At 35.9% G+C, this 20,896-nt stretch overlaps 1 pseudogene; it reads right to left on the bottom strand.

The window, feature by feature from the left end:
* Positions 1-1,022: 1,022 nt before the first annotated feature.
* Positions 1,023-18,761, bottom strand: LOC18422791 (low affinity inorganic phosphate transporter 1-like; annotated as a pseudogene).
* Between the last annotated feature and the right edge of the window lie 2,135 nt (positions 18,762-20,896).

The raw sequence follows: 20,896 nt of genomic DNA on the forward strand, positions 1-20,896 counted from the left end.
AAAAAGTCACATTTATATGATCCTGTATTTTCGAGCCCTATTCTCTTCATGCCAACAATCAAATACCAAAAACAAAACAAAGTTGAATTTGTACCTGGGAAAAGGTCAAAATACCCTCCCATAATACATTTGTTAGGTGTTGAGGTCTATACATTTGTTAGGTGTTGAGGTCTAAGCCGTTAAGAACTCAAATTTGATTTTTTTGTTTTTCAGAATTTTTCATCGCCATCTACAAAAATTGGCATAAAATAAGACTCCCTCCAACGCATAGATCTAATAAGGGTGCGGTTTATATAAAGCTGAGGCTCTAAACAATCAAAGTAAAGCAAACCTTTAAATAGTGTTGAGAAATGTGGTTTCAATATTGGAAATCTTTGTGATAGTTTTAAAATATATTTTTTATTTTTTAATTACAAAATTTAAAACTTCAAAAATAGTTCAGATAGATTAGATCTATGAAAACATGATAATCTTAAAAATTGACGGTCCAAAATTATGTTACAAGATGCACTATTTTCAAAACTTGAATTCCATTTTTTTCTTATGTCCATACATCTTGCGGTCAAGATGATCAATTTGAAGATATTTGGGCACCAAAACAACCTTTCCTAATGAAGTTTTTGAGGTGCGCTCTAATTTGATTGTTTAGAACCTCAACTCTAAATAAACTTTTTCCAACTAATAATCCCATCAAATGGACGGCCTATATTCATTAGGTAAAAAAATTATTTCCATTATATGTCTTCAAATTTTGTTGTTTTAAATTATTCCTGTTAGTGAATTGAGTATATATTAAAAAATAAGGTCAAAGAGTTGCTCGTAACATGGTTTTGAATGTGTAGCTCATTATATTATTATAAGATAGCCGCATGGAATCATTGGTCTACACAACACAACAGTTTGATGGGCCACTATTTTATATTTTTGGATTTTTTTTTATTTTAAAACTTATTGTGGGTTTCTTTTTTTTCTTTTCTTTTTTTTTTTGTAATATCAATTTAATACTTCAGCCGGTTGTTCTTGCTATCTAATACCATAATTCTTGCGTTTAGTATTATTATTGTGGTTGCATTATATGTACAAAATAAAATCACTCACCTTGTTAAAGTCCACCCTGTTCAACTATCCCAATTTGGTGCATGTCCCTACTTAGAATGCTTAATGATCTAATTAAGAGACTAGAGAGCCTAATGTGGGAATGCAGGGGTGAGGTGAGGTTGGGGGAATCAAGAAAATCATAAAAATATCGCTTATTTCGGAAAAGGTGTCGACATGGGTTATGGGATTCATAGATTGAGAATGATGAAAATTGCTTTATTGACAAAACATTTTTGCAAGAGGGCAAAAATCCTTGGGTGACAGTCAGGAAGAAGGAAAAATGGGAAAGATGAGGAGAAATCACTGATTGATGGTGAGAAATAGCTACTTATGAATGTATGGAGGAATAGAGAGAATTGCAGAGCATTGTTCATGAGTAATCTATAGTAAGGAGGACACTATTATTACTAATCTACAGTAAGGGAGGGAATGAGAAAGTGGACCTTTTTGAAAACTGCCAAACAAGTAAGAGAACAGAGAAAGATCCAAATTTTTTCAAATCTACTGCTTTTTGAGCAATGAGCTCGTTTTTAATTGACACATCCAACCAAGCCCTTAAGTGAAATCCTTCCACTATTGTTATTCAACATTAAAAAAGATGAACTGAGCAAATTTATCTATTTTGCTTGTTTTGCTCAAACTTTGTCCCTAAGCAATGCGACTGTTATTTCAACATTCAAAAGGACGAACTATTTATCTGTTTATTTCCCAGTTGTTTTAGTTTCATTAACATAACATGAATTAAAAAATCCTATCCCTAACCTAACCCAAAAAAAACTTTGTTATTCAAGCGAAAAAAAATGGAGCATTCATCCACTTGAGGATTCATCCTATCAGGTATAGGAAAGCATGAGGAAGTACGCCATGATGCATAATAGAAGGCACACCACTTCGAAATTGGGCTTGGGTGGGAGTGAGCATGTAGCAGTTGACGTTTAGCAATGCTACATCTCAAGTTCGATTCCTATCCCTGAACTACCCAAAAAGAACAAAAAGGCACTCCATTTCGAAGCATCCAATATCTATTCTTTACAACCGATAGTTGATATTAAAGACATCAAACTAATTGCCCATCATTCAAAACAGTGGTTAATCTCCACCACCATTGTCAGGAAGCTGCAACGGCAATAGATAACCTTGTGGTGTACCATGTGCCATTTACCATTGGTACATAAATGCAAATACCACAATCACAGCAACTCTCGGTGGCCAGCTTCCATGTCGTGCAGCTGCTGTCCCACATGGGTTTGATTCTCGGCTGATATCTCCTCCAACGACTTCCCCTTTGGCTCTGGTGCCAAAAGACCGATCAAAGCTCCCAAGAGATTGATCACAACAAGCACAATCAATGAATTCTTCATTCCAACTCCAGCCGGGTAACCGGGATCAGCCAGTTTTTTGTTCTTGTTCTGAGCCGCATATAAAAATCCAAATGCACCAACGATGGCCCCTGCCTTGCCTGAAGCCGCCGATATTCCATGACAAGTCGACCTCATTCTAGCAGAAAAAATCTCGGCAGGAACCACAAAGGTGGTGGCATTTGGCCCGAAATTCTAGAAGAAGAAGGGGAAAGCATACATTACAACGAACCCATTTTGGTTATTATGAGTCCAATGTTCGTAAGGTATGGCAAGAGCGAATATGAAGATGCTCATCATCACGAATCCCATTACTTATATGGCAAAGCGGCCCATCTTGTCGATCAAGGCCACAGTCAACCAGTAGCCAGAAACTAAAAGAAAGACCTATGTAATCTTTTATCGGGGAATAATTTTTTTTTTTTTTTTTTTTTTTTTCACCCTTTTCTTTTGGCAAAAGATCATTTACAAGTGGTCGTTATTATAATAAGATAAATTTCAAAATAAAATCAACATAACAATAAAAAAAAGATCTTAACAGTTTGATGCCATTGAAACAACCATGCACTATGCTTGAGAATAAAATATAAGATTGCAAAAACAAAAGGAAGAGTTCCCGAGATTATCTCAACTGGGTTTATTACACCTCACACCGAGTCACCACCATCCGATGGCGCGGGATCAACAATCTAGCTTCAATCTCAAACCGAGAAAGTAAATTTCGGCCAAGTCACAATAATGGAACATGAAACCTTTTGATCACAAACTTAAACCCTAGGTGAATTTTCTTAGCAACCTAGTTTGAGAGAGATGGATTCACATTTTGCTAAACCCTAAAACCTTTAGCCAAGAGAGATAAGAGAGAAGAACTCTTTAACCTAAACCCTTAAATTCTTTCACAATGTGGGAGAGAAAGATCAAATATTAGAGAGATAAACTTTCTTAAGAGAGAGATAGAAAGATAAGATGTAGAGATTTTTTGCTAAAGACAATCCATTTTTATAGGCTTTGAATAAGATTAGGGTTTCTTAGGGTTTTTTTTGACTTGCCTCTTCTTGTGAGATTGAACATAGACCATCGATCAAGGGTGACTTGTGGGGTGAGAAATCTGAACCATCCATTCCATAGATGGGCCATTAACATTATTATCCCGCTTTCCTAAACCATTTTCTTATGAATAGAAATTAAATCTAATCAAACTATTGTGCATATCATAAAATAGCACAAGTCTACTCTATCTTTCCACAAAATCTTTGAAAGATATATCAAGTTAATATTTTCCAACCATATGGCCACATACCACATCACCAAAAAAAATAGGAAAGAGAATAAGGCCGGGTGCCACACAAGGTAGGCACTCGTGGGCCCCACCTTCTAAAAATATGACGGGCTTATGTGCACCATGGACCTCCATGATATTTTTATATATTTAAAATTAATAAAAATATTTTAGAATATAATTTGAATATTTAAACAATTGTAAAATCAATATCTTTAATTTTAAAAATCTAAAAATTATAAATAAAATATCCAGCGGTTCATAAAAATTCAAATAATAATCTTAAAATAATTTTCATCATAAAAAAAACATAATTAAATTAATTTGATGGGAAAAGGATCCATATGGTTTAGGAATCAACAATCATGGGGCACGCCACCTTCAACTATAAACTGCATACCACACTTGCTTTATCAGCCCGACCCAGTGTTTTTCATGACCTACAGTCCAAGCAGGGGCTCATTAGCAGGTCATCAAAGTCCGGCCAATGAGTCAAGGGATCGCAATCTCAGTCTGTGGATTTCAGGTCCTCCCTTAGAGACGAGTCAATGTCACCTAGACCTGATGCGACCATAGCTCCTATGGTGCATAGAGGTATCTTTTGTACATGCATACACTTCACTCTAAAAGGTGGATTTTTGGCTTTCCCGAACGATCTATCGATATGCATGCCGTGTGATGGCACATGGGTGAGGCTTTGGTCCCGTCTCTGTAGGCTAACATCACATACAAGAGTCACAGAGTCCCTCGGCTCACTCATCCGGGCATATTCTCCGACCTCATCAAGGGCTAACCCATTAGAACCCTTCTCGGTTTGTTCTTTATGCCCAGGTAATATGAGTTTTTCCCAACAGACTGGCCTAGATCATCAATTACAGTCCGGTATCTGCAAATATCATTGGCTTAATATGGTCCACGAGGGACCACACTCCCATTGAGTTCATGTTCCACTATATCATTTCATTTTACAAGCACTTATAAGGCCTTTAAAGGCCACATAAACCCAACATCTCCCACTTGGGCTTTTAAGGCCTTACATTTTTCTCACTTTTTCTCATTCCCATCTCTTTCTCCCAATTACAATCTCTCTCAAACATTTTTACTTATTCTCTCAACATATTAATCATGACTTTCGCCATCAATCCTTTCACAAAATGATTTATAAAGGCAAACCATTTTTCTCTTTACTGCTCGGATCTCATCCCAAAAATGGTAGTAGCTCATCTTTCACATCGCATCGCGAATCATGGACCTATTGTCGGAAAAGACCATCAAATATCCTCATCGCATGGGGTCTTATGTAAATGGGCTCAAAAGAGTTCTTCAAATAAGCTGCTCCCTTTTGTAGCTATACATCTAGTACCAAACATTTGGGTTCCATGGGTGAACAACATTATAGTCTTTTGTTCCATTTGACAGGTCAAATACTAGCAGGTGCTCCCACTGGAATATTTAATTTATCTAAATCTCAATCTTTCTCAATCTCACCTCATTCCTCAGGATATAAAAACATGGTTTTATATGCTTGGAGTTCTTCTGGAATCATGGCTCCTTTGACACACATATTGTCATAGTACTGTCACAGAAAATTCTTACTGTCTCACAACGCACGAGGTGAAAGTCAAGTCGATTAAGAAATTTCTTAATCCATACAGCCTCTTCGATCACCAAACAGCACGTCACGTACTTTTCCTTCATGGTGGACAATTTTGTCACATTCTGCTTATTTGATTTCCAAGAAACTGCACCCCCTCTAAGAATGAACACATATCCAAATGTAGACTTCGCATCATTTGGATCTGTGAGATAGCTTGCACCTGTATATCTGAATATCCAAGCAACTAAAAAAACGTGGGATTGTAGCAGCTCCCACTCAATTATTGTACATACAACATATACATTATCAACATTCTTATGCATATATCATGAGGTAACATATCAAGTTTCATGAAATATGTAATTCAATACCCATTGGTTTCACAATATGTAAAACCATGAACCACAAATGTTCAACCACACTAGGCATCTTGGTAGTAAATTCATACAAACTAAGTTATCTAATCAATACAATATATGTCAAGGAAGCTCAACATGATAACATTCTTACAACATTCCCTATAGTTCAAAGTCCTAGGTAATCAAGGATTCTAAATAACAAAAAACATGGGTCAAAAGCATATAGGTATTTTAAAAAAATTGGATGATAGTTTTTCTCCCACTTTTATAAATACCTTCAAGACACAATGTGTTTCTTTTTAATAAATTTTTTTTGACTTGGTATATATATATATGCATCCAAAAGCAGTAGTTATATAATAGTATGATAGTTTAAAATGATTTTCATAAAGACTTAATGGACCTTGCAAGACTATATGATTTTCTCAAAACCATATTCATAGACTTAGGCTTTTTTTAAATCATCCTATTTAATTTTAAAATATATGCTTAGCCTTCATAAATCATTTTACCGCATTCACCTTCTAAAAATATGGTGGGCCCATGTGCACAATGGGCCCTCATTATATTTTTATATATTTAAAATTAAAAAAGGATTTTGGAATATTATTTGAATATTTAAATAACTATAAAATCAATATCTTTAATTTTATAAATCTAAAAATTATAAATAAAATATCCAGGGGGTCATAAAAATTCAAATAATAATATTAAAATAATTTTCATCATAAAATAAACAAAATTAAATTAATTTGATGGGAAAATGATCTATATGGTTTAGGAATCAATAATCATGGGGCACTCCACTATCAACTGTGGAGTACATACCACACTTGCTTTATCAGACCGACCTAGTGTTTCCTATGACCCACAGTCTAAGTAGGGGCTCATTAGCGGGTCACCAAAATTCGGCCGATGAGCCAAGGGATCGCAATCTCAGTCTGTAGATTTCAGGTCCTCCCCTAGACATGATGCGACCATAGCTCCTATGGTGGATAGGAGTATCTCTTGCACATGCATACTCTTCACCCTAAAAGATGGATTTCTGGCTTTCCCGAACGATCTATCGATATGCATGTTGTGTGATGGCACATGGATGAGGCTTTGACCCCGTCTCTGTAGGCTACCATCACACACAAGAGTCACACAGTCCCTCGGCTCACTCATCTGGACATATTCTCCGACCTCATAAAGGGCTAACCCATTAGAACCTTTCTTAGTTTGTTCTTTATGCCCAGGTAATATGGGTTTTTCCCATTTGACTAGCCTAGATTGTCAAGGACAGTCCGGTATCTGCAAACATTGTTTGCTTAGTGTGGTCAATGAAAGACTACACTCCCACTGTGTTCATGTTCCACTATATCATTTCATTTTACAAGCACTCATAAGGCCTTTAAAGGCCACATAAACCCAACAGGAATAGTGGAACAAAGGGCAATGAGGGTTTGGGAATGAGCTATAACAAAGACCTCCTCAACAACATTCATGGTTTTGGAAGGGGAGATCCATCCTCTGGCCGAGAAGATATCCTTTTGGAAGAGGTTTTGGCTGTAGAATGCGTTGTCGAAGAGGAACCATGTGGTGGCAGTGGCAAAGAGATGGAGTCCATGTCGATGAGCAAATTCGAGTCTAAAGAGACTAAAGGAGTTGGCCTTTGTGTCTGCAAGCTTCTTGGGCTCAGCCTTGATCTCAACTTGGAGCACCTTTAAGACATTGATAACACACACATACAGACACATGCACAATATCAGGTACACAGTTCTAATTTCTAGGCAATTAGATTCTGGGATTAAAGTCTAAGAAATCCACAAAACATAAAATTTCATATATATATGCAGTTAGAATTGATGAGGAAAGTGAAACAAAGGAGAAGTAATGTAACCTTATGGATTGTAGAAAACCCCCATGGTCCAATGATCGGTCTGTTTCATATTTCGTATTTGTGCTATCCTTGACTTAGCCATGATCTGCCATTCTCTATAAACTTTTTTTTTCCTTTTTTTAAAAAAAAAACTTTTCAATTGTACTTCAACTAAATCCTAATTTCTCTCTTCCAAAAATGTAGGGGAACCATGTTTCTCATCTCATCTATTTCCTAAGTCTTCAAATCTCTTATTTAGAATTGGCATTAGTTAAATAAGAAAATAAAAAGTTAATAAAAATAAAATAAAAAATTAAGCTAAACATTGTAAATTTGGAGGTTGGAAATTAGTTAACTATACTGGATCAGATAATCAAAAAATAAGAATCAAATAATGATTTTTGTATAATAACTAATACCAATAATTATATGAAATTAGAGATTCAAATACTAATTACTATGCAGAATGAGATGCATAAGGGTTCATTAGTTTATATATCTATTTATTTTATTTTTAACTACTTTTTGTATAGGAAAACAGTTGAATTATTCAATATTCTCAAGAAATTTTCTATCTAGATAATATTCGATACAACTTACAAAAATTTAGAGGTGGGTTTATACATTTTTCCAAAAGATAATCTTGGATTTGGTTGGAGTTATAGATAAAGATAAACATTAAATAAGGTTATACTTATCGACAGGGATCCTAATATAAGGAGAGCGATGATCTAGGAATTCAAAATTTACTAACTTCTTGTGGAGAGATTTTAAGATAAGTCGTAGAAAATAGGCATAATTCGGCATTTATTATCCAATTTGTTCCTCCTTTATTAACAAGCTAATTGTATGTGTATTTTGCATGTTACCAATTTTTTAAAAAATAATTTATTTAACTCTTTTATTTATTTTTTAGTCGATTAAATTTTCTATACGATATTTTTTCAGTCATATATTTTTAATTTGTCACTTTTTAATTAATTCTCCTGATTTAGTCTTATTTAATATGTTCCAATTATTTCTGAATTTCATTTGAACATTGACATTTATTTTTTGGAAACAAAAAGATTTTTTACATTGTAGGGAATCCTACTTTAACGTGCCATTGGTAGAGTTAAAAGAAATAGATTTAAGCTCAATTGGGGCGATAAATAAAGGAAAAAGAAAATAGTGTTTTAAAATTTAGGGAGAGAAAGAGAGAATTTAAGAATTTAGAAAGGAAGGAATCATGTAGAGAATTCAAAACTAATACTCTTGTCCTTTCCATGATTAATAGATTAATATATATATATATATATATATATATATATATGAGTTTTCTTAAGACTACTTGAAAACTCCAATTATCTTTTCATGACGTAGTTCAAAATAATTGAAAATATCCACAATTAGAAAATGTAGTAAAACAGGTTATAGTAGGACTCCTTTCCTAATATTTTAAATATTCATTTTACGTTTTGGATTATTTCATTATAGAACTAAATTTTTTTATTAATTATTAGATGTTATTAATATGATTAATCTTGAGAAGAAGGAAAGAACCAATCTTTTATAATAACGTAAATTACTTAAAAACAAAGTGAAAAGTTGTAAGTTAAAAGTTTGAATAATTATGATAAATTTTGAAAATTAGAGAGAATGTGCACCTGGATATAGGATTGGCCGCGTAGTCTGACCTGGGGGGCTACAAACTGTGGCCCGAGGGCCGGGCTAGGACCAATGCCAGCCCAATCCAGCCTGGCCCTAGTTTTTTCTTGCTCTTTTCTTTTATTTTTTTTCATTTGTTTTTTGCCCGACGCAGCCTGTATAGGGCCAAGGCCAGACTTGGGCCGAGCCAAAAACTATTATACAGTATAACTATTATGCAAGACCAGATTACAAATATAACTACTATGCAAGATCAAAGATGCATATGAGTATAGATGATGTAACTCCACGGTATTAAACAGAGGAAGGACTGTTAAATTCTATACAAGCCGATAAACTTCACATACTATACAAGCTCTCATAGACTCTGTCATCAAAGATGCCAATGCTAAAGACTATACAAGATGAAAGATTGAAATACTAATCGCTTCACATGATCAAATGTGTTTAAAACCAGTAGGTCTGCAACTTTTCAGGCAAGCATACATACCTTGGACATATCGGCAGCTGCCTGATTTGCATCCTTGGTGACGAGTGCTGTGTACCGCGCCGTCTCCGGCATCCTCATCCGCCAGTAGTATGTGAGCGCCGTTGGCAGTGGCCCGAACATCAGTATGATCCTCGACACATAGTCTGCCAGTGCCACCGTTGAAGCTTGCCCTGCTACGGCGAATGCTGGTGCAGGAAACACGGCACGGAATGTCGCTGACACAACGATTGCCACCATCCCTCCTCCCAATATCCCAAACCCCTGCATTGCAAACACTTCTGCAATGAACGACCCCCTTGTCTTCTTGTTGGCGTATTCCGCCATGATGGTTGCCGACAAAGGGTAGTCTCCCCCGATGCTTAAGCCAAGCAAAATCTGAAAAAGCACAGAGTTGCGATGACAGACTTTGGGGAGGGCCCAAAGGAGAGGCCGGACCCGATCGAGGACACCACCATGAGCATGAGGGTCATCCCGTAGACATGGTTTGGACCCATCTTGTCACCGAGCCACCCAAAGAAGAGCTGCTCGACGAGGTTCCCGCAGAAGGTGACACCATTGACAGCAGCAGTCACATTCAGCGGGAGCGACCCCAGGATCGGGCTGCCTTCATCATAGTAATATATTCGGCCCAATAACTTAGTGACCGAAGAGATGGAGAAGAGAACATAGGCCTCTGTGAAGAAACCCATGCCTGCAATAACAATGGCTGTGAACTGATACCATTGAGTCTTGGCAGTATCAAGGGCTTTGATGGAGTTGCTGCTCTCCAGCCATGGCTTCCTTGTCTTCTCTCTCTATGTAGAGATAGAGAGAAGAGAAGTTTCTTTAGAGAGAGAAAGGACCAAACTCGATTATATGCCGGCGCAGGTGCAGGTGCAGGTGCAGGAGATAGAGACGCCAAAGTGTATCTAAATCTCGAAAACTAACTGGATTATGTCTCCTTGGCTCTTAAATACTCTTTAAACTTCATTTAAAAAGGGGAAACTTCTTGGCATCCTTTTTTTTTAGCACTATTTATTAAGAGATCCAAATATTTAGAATATTAGAATAAGGTCACTATCTTTTCTATTATTCGAACCGTTATATTTTTTTGTACGACCCAAACAAATAGTGAAATACCATCCTTTTAACTAAACTTTTTCTCTCTCCGTCTCTCTCAAAACTCCATTTCTTTCAAAAGAAATACCCTAGTTCCTGTTAGGGTTGAAAAACTTCAGGAAAGATTTAATATAATTATCCTTTGTTGAAAAACTTCAGGAAAGATTTAATATAGTTATCCCTTGTGCATAATAGTTCATGCAATTACAATAAACTCCCAAGATGGAGGTAGACTGTTAATGACAATAGACCTTTGCATACGATCGGGAACTGGATTCCCAGCTACCAGCTATAGTAAGGTTCTTTGCGAGCACTTTCAATAAATGCTCAGTCACTGAGTCTGTTTCTTTAATTATGCAATAACTGTATTTTTTTAACAATTGTACATGGGTATCAGAATTGGTCCCTTACTTTTCAGCCTATCATACTTTGAGCTGTGGTGTAATCCTCAAAGACTCTAATTAAATCGTCTTCCAAAAAGCTCAACATAGTAGTCCTAGACTCTAATTAAATCATCTTCTATAAAGCTCAACATAGTAGTCCTAGCTACCTTGTCATCTTCTAACTATTTTTCAAGTCACCTTCTGGCTTGACCATTGACATTAGGCGACATTAGGTTGTGGTTATGTTTTTAGGACATAATCTACTCTATCTTGAAAAAGAATATATCCAATTTTTCTTTTCTACACAGAAAAATTGGTCCCATTGAGTTTTTCAAGTTTGGATAATTCTGACATGACTTGTTTAAATGCCATTTTAAATTTTTAGATAATACCTAAAAGTTAAAAAAAAAAAAAAAATTAATTGCATTTAAGAAAGGGTTATCTGCTAGTTAACTCAATAGGTTTGCCGACTCTCAATGAGTCGCAACTTCAAAGAAAATTTTTCTCGAACAGTTTATGTTCACACTGCTGTGATGCAACAAAAAATTAATAAAGTAAGACAACAACTATTTTTATGTCAAATCTTGCATAAGAATAATTTTCATTAAATATATGAATATGTCTTATCACAAGATAGAGAGTCTATCTATGATGTTTGATATTTTTCAACAAAACAATATGGCATTGCATAATCACAAAAAAAAAAAATTCACAAAATCAAGATCATGAAATTTTCTAACTTAAATAGACTAAAGAATAGGATAATTATGTAATTAAGTGAAAATTATTATGCAAATAAAATACATCAAAAGTCTCTAAATTATAGGTAAAAAGAATTAAAATAAATAAATACATGCAATTGATATGTAAGCCTTTGCTCCAATAGAATTGGAGTGTGTATAATCAAGATCATGAAATTTTTTGGACACTCTTTACAAATTACTATTATTATTATTAATAATTTTATTAGAAAATAGAGAGGAGAATTATTTACCTTATTTTCTGTTACTTACCGTCGGCTCAAGTATGTACTCTTATAAAGAGAAAAAATATTGAGGCTTACAGAGAGAATCTAATATTGAGGCGAATGCTAAGTCAAGATAACTCTTCTCCAACAACCTAAAACTTATTTTCTCTTTCTTCCTATTCTTTGGATGATTCTTCTAGAATCTCTATCTCCTTAACTTTTCCCTACAAAAGCTTAAACAGAGGATTTATCCGAGTACGCTATGATCACGTAAGCCAAACACAATCTAGAGAGAGAAAATATGGCAAAAGAAGTTACGGATAGAAAATATTCCATAGCCAACAATACCAGTAAAAACAAACACTGAATCGCAAATGAGGAGCAATAAATGAAGAAAGAGAAATTCATAAATAAATAAATTCAGACTATTAAATTTAAGGTAAATTCAGACTATTAAATTTAAGATTGGAAAAAATTTACAGCAAGATACACGTGAATGACAAAGCACAATATCAAAATTGCTGTAAATTAAACTCAGGAAAAAAAAATATATAAAATACCAAAAAAAAATTGGGACATCTAGATTATGAGCCCAACACAATATCAAAGTTATTGTAAATTAAACTCAACAAAAAAAAAAATGTGTAACGAGAAGAGGGATAGAGGAATCTCTGAAACTGTAATCCTGAGAAGTGGGTAGTTACTTTCTAGCAGTTTGATAACGATACTTTCTCACTGCAATCTTGTGTGTACCGAGAAGAGGGATGGAGGAGACGCTAACGATACTTCCTCACTGAGGGATGGAGGAGACGCTAACAATACTTTCTTACTGTAATCTTCTGTATACCGAGAAGAGGGATGGAGGACTGTTAAAGCTGTAATCTTCTGTGTACCGAGAAGAGGGATGGAGGAGACCGTTCTCCAACGTTTGGCTTACTCTTGAAATCTCTTAAAAAAACAGTCGGAAGTGGGTGGTGACTTTGTAACCAACGTTTGGCTTACTCCTGAAATCTCTTAAAAAAACAGTCGGAAGTGGGTGGTGACTTTGTAGCCAACGTTTGGCTTACTCCTGAAATCTCTTAAAAAAGAGTCGGAGGTGGGTGGTGACTTTGTAGCCGTTCGATAACGATACTCTCTCTCTAAAAAGCCTCCCTTTTTTAATGATAAGTATTGAATTGTGAGTGAGAAAAATATTACACGTTTAAATGCCTCATGCCCACACACACATATTGCAGCCCCAACATACAACAAGTTCTCTCTCTCAAAACTCCGTGTCTCTCAAATACCCAAAGCTTGTTGATATGGCTGAAATTATCAAAGGGCAGCAGATTCACTGTTTGGGCTTAAAGCTGGGTTTATCATATGGGTTTTCTTCTGCTCTTCTGAGCATGTATTGTAGATGTGGGTTTATAACTGAAGCTATTGAGGTTTTTGAGGAGATAAAGCAGCATAATATTCTCTTGGACTGCCTTCTTGGAGCTTATGGTGGTGAGGAATGTATCAAAGTGTTCAAGGATCTGTGTAGGAGTTCATTCTCTCTGTTTAAAAACTGGGTTTGGGTCTTTTGTCTGCGTAGCCAATGCATTGGTTTCAATGTATTCAAGTTGAGAGAATTGATGATTCTCGAAAAGCATTTGACGATATAGAAGAAAGAGACGTCATTTTCATGGAGTGCCATGCTTGCAGGTTATGCATAAAATAGGTTTACGGATCTAGCTTTTACAATTTTTTCATGGATGAATTGGGTTTCAGTGAAACACACCAAAGCCACCTCTTTTAGCCTTTTGGAAGGAATTGCAGGCCTCCACGAAACTGTAAAAACAGTGCAAATCCATACCCACAGGATGAAATTGAGAGAGAGACGTCTTTTGAGAGAGAGAAATGGAGAAGTTAACATAGAAGAAAATGTATTTGTTAAAATGTGTCATTTCATCATATATTTGGATTGATAATGGTCCAAGTGGTCTAGAGGTCTCAAAATAGAAGAGAGAAATTTAAAACCGCTCGAAATACTTAGAGTATTTAGGTCTCTTGATAAATGAGTGCCAAAAATAGAAAGTTAAAAAACCCATGACCACCTCTCTTTATCTCTTATAATCTCCAATATTATCTTTTAATACATGCGAAAAGTCCCCATTCTTTTATCCTGAGCGCATGATGGGTGGGCACGTTGCATTGCCAAAAATTAGGAGATGCGGAGATACCACCTCTCTCTTTGGATTATCTTTTAATACATGCGAAAAGTCCCCCTCTCTTTCTCCTAAGCACATGCTGGTTTGGCATGTGGCATTCAAGAAGAGGCTTGATAAAATTAATTAGTAGCGTAAATATTGGTTATCTCTCTGTATCTTTATCTCTCCTCTAGGAAAATTTTATCCTAATAAATCTCAAATCGTGAGCCATATGTTGCATGGGAGTATATGGTCAATTTAGTCCCGGGAGAGCTTTCTATGCGATCCACCCTTGATCTCAGCCGTTAGATCTGAGTATATGGCTGAGATGACTTGAGTCACAATGTCACAAGTTAGTTCTTAATCAATAGATCTTGATTAAACAGCTTATAGTATTTTATTTTTTATTTTTATAAAAAAGGTATGTGCCCCCATAGGAAAAAATTCAAAAAAGATTATATTAAAAGGGCCATCCCCCTAATTTATCAAATGCATAGAGTAGAGCGGGGCCCACGCCAAAGAAAAATGATGCGGCCCATAGGAAAAAATTCAAGAAGATTATATAGAAGGGGCGGCGGGGCCCACGCCAAAGAAACATTATGCGGCATTGAGAAAAATCAAAGGAAATTGTGGCCCATAGGAAAATTCAACAAGATTATATAGAAAGGCCGTCTCCCTAATTTATCAATGCATGGATAAAAAGTACCACTGAAAAATGTTGCTTCATCTACCATGGGAAACAAACTACATTTTGTCCCTTGGCAAAAACTTAACTGTAAGTGCGTAGGTTCGATTTTGAGCTTGGTCAATGAAATAAAATGCAGTCACTCAATTACACATCCAATAGTCAAGACTAATTTTGATTTTCTTGTATCAAAGGTAAATGATCTCATTGTATTTGTTCTTATGGTTTATTCTTAACTTCTCTATTTATCAAAGAAAAAAAGATTGTCTACAAAAGACCATTTGTCTTATTAAAAGGATATCACAACTATTCCCACTCATTAAATGTCAACTTGGATGGTTTGGCATGAGTCACGAAGTTGAAGAATTTTTTTTTTTGCAAAGTTGTATTAACTCAATGAAATTTTTCTGGCCACCGATTTTGAAAGATAAGGGGTAAGAGTGATTGTGACATCCGTTTATAAAAGATAAATGAATTTTTTGTATAATGAATTTTTTGTATACTTTTTTTGAAACAAATACTCTGCTACACACATTTTTTTATAATGGTAAATATATATTTTGAAGGAAATCCAATATCCTCCAACAAAGATGTTTTAATTTTGGGAACCACCTAAATATCACTAGATGAATATTTTCAAAATAAAATTTTGGATTTTGAGTTCTCTTATACTTGCATCTCGCCCTTCAAAATGGTCAAATTTGATAGTTTTTTTTCAAGCCTACTGAGATTGTAATTTGGATTTTATTGTTATTGTTGTTGTTGTTGTTGTTGTTGTTGTTGTGGTTCTTATTCTTATTATTATTTTAAAATAGTCTAAGAGTCAAAGATTACGTTTGTAAAGTTTGAAGTTCTAAAGTACCCCTGGATTGGGTTTTACCCGAAGGAGTAAATAGAGTCAAAGAGATTACGTTTGCAAAGTTTGAAGTTCTAAAGTACCCCTGGATTGGGTTTTACCCGAAGGAGTAAATAGGTAGTATGCTATAAACTCTTTTTGAAGTAAAAAAGGGCTCAGGTCTTGGTGATAGCACACCTCATACATCAGTCCTATGTTGTACCCTAATCTTATTGACAGCTTCAAAAAAACCAATAATTATTTGAAAAACAGATAGGGTCTATATCCTCATTGAATTAGTCGACCAAAAAAAAAAAAAAAAAAAACAGGACCTTTACTAAGTGAGGATGAATATTATGCTTTTTCTCCGACTTGGCTTGCTGCATGCCAATTCTTTCGTTTAGCGAAGTAGTACGGAAAACTTTGAATGATACCTTGACCCTAATCAGAGTTATGCTACTATATGCCTTTTCTTTTTTAGAAAAAGTTTATGCTACTATATGCCTTTTCTTTTTTAGAAAAAGTTTATATAAGGATGCAACTTTATAATGTAGAATTATGGATGCACCTCAAAAATTTATCGGAAAAGGTAGTTTTAATGTTGAAAAACCCTTTGATTGATCATTTGGACATCGAGATGTATGACTATGAACGTCTCGGAAATAGTACATTTTACAGCATATTATCTACACTGTCCATTTTCAACATTTTCATATGTTTATAGATCTACTTGATTTTAACCATTTTTGAAACTTAAAATTTTATAATTCGATAAAAAAATAGATTTTGAGATAATCCTAAGAACATTTTATATCAAAATTATATACCATGATAAAATTTGAAGGTGCACTTTACCTCTACAGCTAGGATGCATCCTCGTATGGCACCTGCACCCTTTCTGTTTTTGAGGTTGAATCGTATTATACGTATGGAGGAGCAACCTGTGTACTTGCTCCATTTGGCAAATGAATGAAAAACTAAATTGTATGTGTTCAATCCTGCGAAGTGAATTTTCTAAGAAGGATTCAGGAGTAGATTACATCCCCAAAATCTTCTTCCTTACTTTTTGGTTTTTGTTGCAATGAGAGGTCGTTGTTTATATTGTTTCCTTATTTCCAAATGGGAGCCAACCTCAAAGTTGTGTAATCTAATATGTGTTCCTCCTACCAACTCTACCTTATTAGTACTTTTAGCATATTTCATCAATACTTTTTGAACTTTGTGATTGGTCTGTAGAATAAATGCAACTACCCAATTTCACATCTAAAAGTAAAGATTAATTGTGACCACCTGGTAGAAAAAGTAAATATTCTCACTGTATACTCTTCCTAACCAAATTTGTATTGTTCCAATTTTTTTCTTAGTGATGTTCACTATTCTTTATGGTCCCAAGGGCCATTATTGCAGCAATAGTCCCCCCAACCAAAAAAAACTCATGAGTCACGTTTGATTGGGACATACATTTGAAATTTAAGGTGTCTTCTCAAACGCATAAGGACTTCCTTTTGCTTTCCCAAACACCGTAAGCCCGATTACTCAAAAGGAGTAATATAAATCACTTCTCCATATGAGGTCACACCAACAAAACAAAATATCAAGGGAGAATATCTATATATCTCTTATTTTTAGATTTTTTTTTCTTAATAAATCCAAAGTTTCAAAAATTATCTTCCAACTCCTTGGCCACTTTAAACTTATTTTTTAACCTAAATAAATTTGAGAAAGACATGCTCTTTCTTAACCCAATCCCTTCTCTCTCTTCATTTATATACCTCAAACTTCTCTCTTTCTCTTGCTTGCTGTATGTTTTACGCTCTCTCTCCCCCGTATTTATCCAAACACCCATCTCTCTCTCTTTTCCCGTATTTATCTAAATAGCTCTCTCTCTCCTCCGATAGCCTTTCACCACCAAGCATCTCTCTTCTTCCGTATTTATTTAAACACCACTCTCTCTTCCTCTGTTTATCCAAACACCTCTTTCTCTCTCCTCTGGATAACCTCTCACCACCCAACACCTTTCTCTTCGTGTGTTAATTCAAATACCTCTCTTTCTTTCCATGTTCTTAGTGTGTATTTGGGAGGAGAGAGATGGGAAACATGAAGAGAGAGAAAACGAGAGGAGAGAGAGAGAGGGGTTAGAGATGAGAAAGATGGAGAGAGAGAAGGGGTGCAGGGAGAGAAAGAGATAGAACTTTGAGAGAATGGCATTTAGAAAAAGCATGTCTTTTTAGATTTGTTTGAAGAAACAAAATCTACATTTTTTTTATACCTCAATATATCTTTTAAAACCTTGGATCTAATGTGAAATTAAACCTAAAAATAATGGGTATTGAGAAAAATCATTCTCGCCCTCTAGCAAAGGTAAAGCTTGGAAAGCAAGGAAGATCAATGGGTAGTGGACCTCGAGAACAACCTAAAAACACTTGACCTCAGCTCTGAGTTTGAGCTCTCGGAGAAGCATTGCATATACAAGGTTCCCACCTGCCTATACCAGCTTAACAAGTAAGCCTACACCCCCGAGCTCGTCCCCCTCGGTCCCTTCCACCGCACCCAGGCCCACCTCTAACCCATAGAGCGAAACAAGCAACGCGCCCTTCTCCACTTCCTAAATCGCTCGAAGTGTCAAGTCCAGGACTACCTCTGTGCTCTGAAACCTGTGGAACAGTACCACAGGGCCTGTTACCAGTGGCCGGCCGGTATTCGGTCCCAACGATACTACACACGTGCTTCCATTTATACGCAGGGACATGTTGATTCTCGAAAACCAGATACCTTTGAGGGTGTTGCAGAGGCGCAGGGACCCATTCGGTGATGCCAGTAGTGCAATTGCGCACAAGCTGGTGCTTGAGTTCTTTCTCTCGAAGGGCACAAGTCTTGGTGGGGGAGATGACAATAGATTGGGGCAGCATGTGCTTGATGTGTATTGGCCGCATTTGGTGCAGGGGACAATGAATAGCAAGACTGAGAAGTCGGCCACAAACATGTTAGGCGACCGAGAACACGAGGTGAGAGGGTGAGGCTCAAGACAAGCGAATCGGATGGATTGATGGATGTTACGTTCAGCAAAAGGAAGCGGCACCTGCAGTACATAATCATCGATGATGCCACAGTACGCTCGAATGCGGGAGGAATCTAGAAGGGGACCTAGTCTAGTCGGGTCCAGATCCAACAACCTAGACACTTGCTGGAACCTAACCCAAGCGGGGTCAGGGACCAGGACCTAAATAGGTAGAATTGGGTCTCGGACTTAACAGAGCTGGAGTCTGGACTTAACATGTGGTCAAGGTCCATCCTGAACCTATTCATGTACAACTGTGTACATGTGTGGATGCGTGCATAGAGATACCCGATCAAACCTGATGCGTGACCCGATTAGGGTGAGGCCTAGGCCATATCATCTCGGCATGCAACACTAAGCTAAAGGCAAGATATCTAGGCAAAAGGGCATGAAAATAGTCTCTCTCGAACACCAAACCGTTTGCACCATGGAAGAAAGAGATTCCTACAATATTACCTAAATACCTTGATTTTTACATAATATTATGTGTCGACACTTTGACACGTGGTTGACATATCAACTCTCCTCAGAGGCGTGTGTACATTTTATCAAGTAACAACATCCTCACAAGAGAGGAGTGTGTACATTTTATCAAGTAACAACATCCTCACAAGAGAGTTTGTATTTTAAACACAAGGCTTCCTGTCATGGGAAATAGACGCAGTTGCGTTGTCAACCATTACACCATTTAAGCTCTAGCGATTAAATATGGATGGGTTTAATGTAAGTAAAAGTATATGATGAGACTGTTTAGTTTTGGTACAACGTGGTTACAATTAATATTTACATTGGATATAAATTGATACAAAGTGGTTATAATTACTATTTGCATTGGATAAAAAATTGGGTGATTGCATTTACCCCATCGACTAAGCTCAAATGTTAAAAGTTATTATGATATACTTTTTAGTTTATGTTATTACATAGATATCCGTTTTTTAGACTTCATAATACTTTTTTTTTGTAAAAGATAGAACTGCCCATTTTTTATTTTTCAAAAACCTAAAATCTTAAATATTTCGGTTTTTCAAAAACTATTAAATTATCGACATTTCGGTTTTTGAAAAAACGAATTTATAGAGAGAAAAAACTTGAAAAGTTCATACAGACAAATACGGCCAAAAATTTAAAGAGAGAAACACCGACTCCTACATGGAGCTTTATAGACCAACATCAATGGCTTGAAGAAACGTCAAAAAGCGTGTTTCTCTCTCTAAACAACGACTAAACAGTTCTACTGCTTCTGTTGAAGCCCACTGGTCAGCGTCCATCGCCTCTGCAACACCTACAAAAGACCACCATTTCGAAAGACAAACTTCAAAAGAAAGTTCGAACATGGATGAATCAATTTCGCTCCTCCTGCCTAGCCCTCACCCTATTTCAGTTTCAGGGCACATAAAAATATTTTTAAAAAATAAGATAATTGTGAAATCTCTGTCTTTGTCTCTCTCTCATTTCCCACCATTGGAGGGTTTATATTCTCTCCATGAACAAGCTTCTTCGTTTCCACCCTTGATCTCAATAGAACGATTTTTCTCTCATTATTTCAGAGGATTTCCTGTTATTTTCACCAGAAAATATGTACAAAATGCCATGGGTTGAGAAGTACAGTGCGATGAACGTTGCACAGGTTGTGGGAAACTTGGACATAGTTCCTAGGTTCAAGTTGAGAACATGATAATCTCATTCTATCATTAATACAAGATGAGTTATTTGTGTACGGACTTTAAATAAGTTAAAAAAATATGAGTTGCTCGGTATATACTCTAAAATTACAATCAAAATCGGTCAAGACAACCTTTTTTTTTATATCAAAATTACCTCCGGTCCGAGGATGCTATCCTCGGACTGCTTTCTTTTTTTAAAACTTAAATTTTCGGTCCCATGATGGAATTCTCGAACCCCTTTTTTTTCATAACTTAAATTTCGATCTGGGGTTGAAATTTAAGTTTTGAAAAAAAAAAAAAATTGTTCGAGAATGCTATCTTCAGACCGCAACTTAAATTTTGA

The sequence above is a fragment of the Amborella trichopoda genome, chromosome 7 (assembly GCF_054954075.1).
Source record: "Amborella trichopoda isolate Santa Cruz 75 chromosome 7, AtrichopodaSantaCruz75HAP2 v2.0, whole genome shotgun sequence".
NCBI lineage: Eukaryota > Viridiplantae > Streptophyta > Magnoliopsida > Amborellales > Amborellaceae > Amborella > Amborella trichopoda.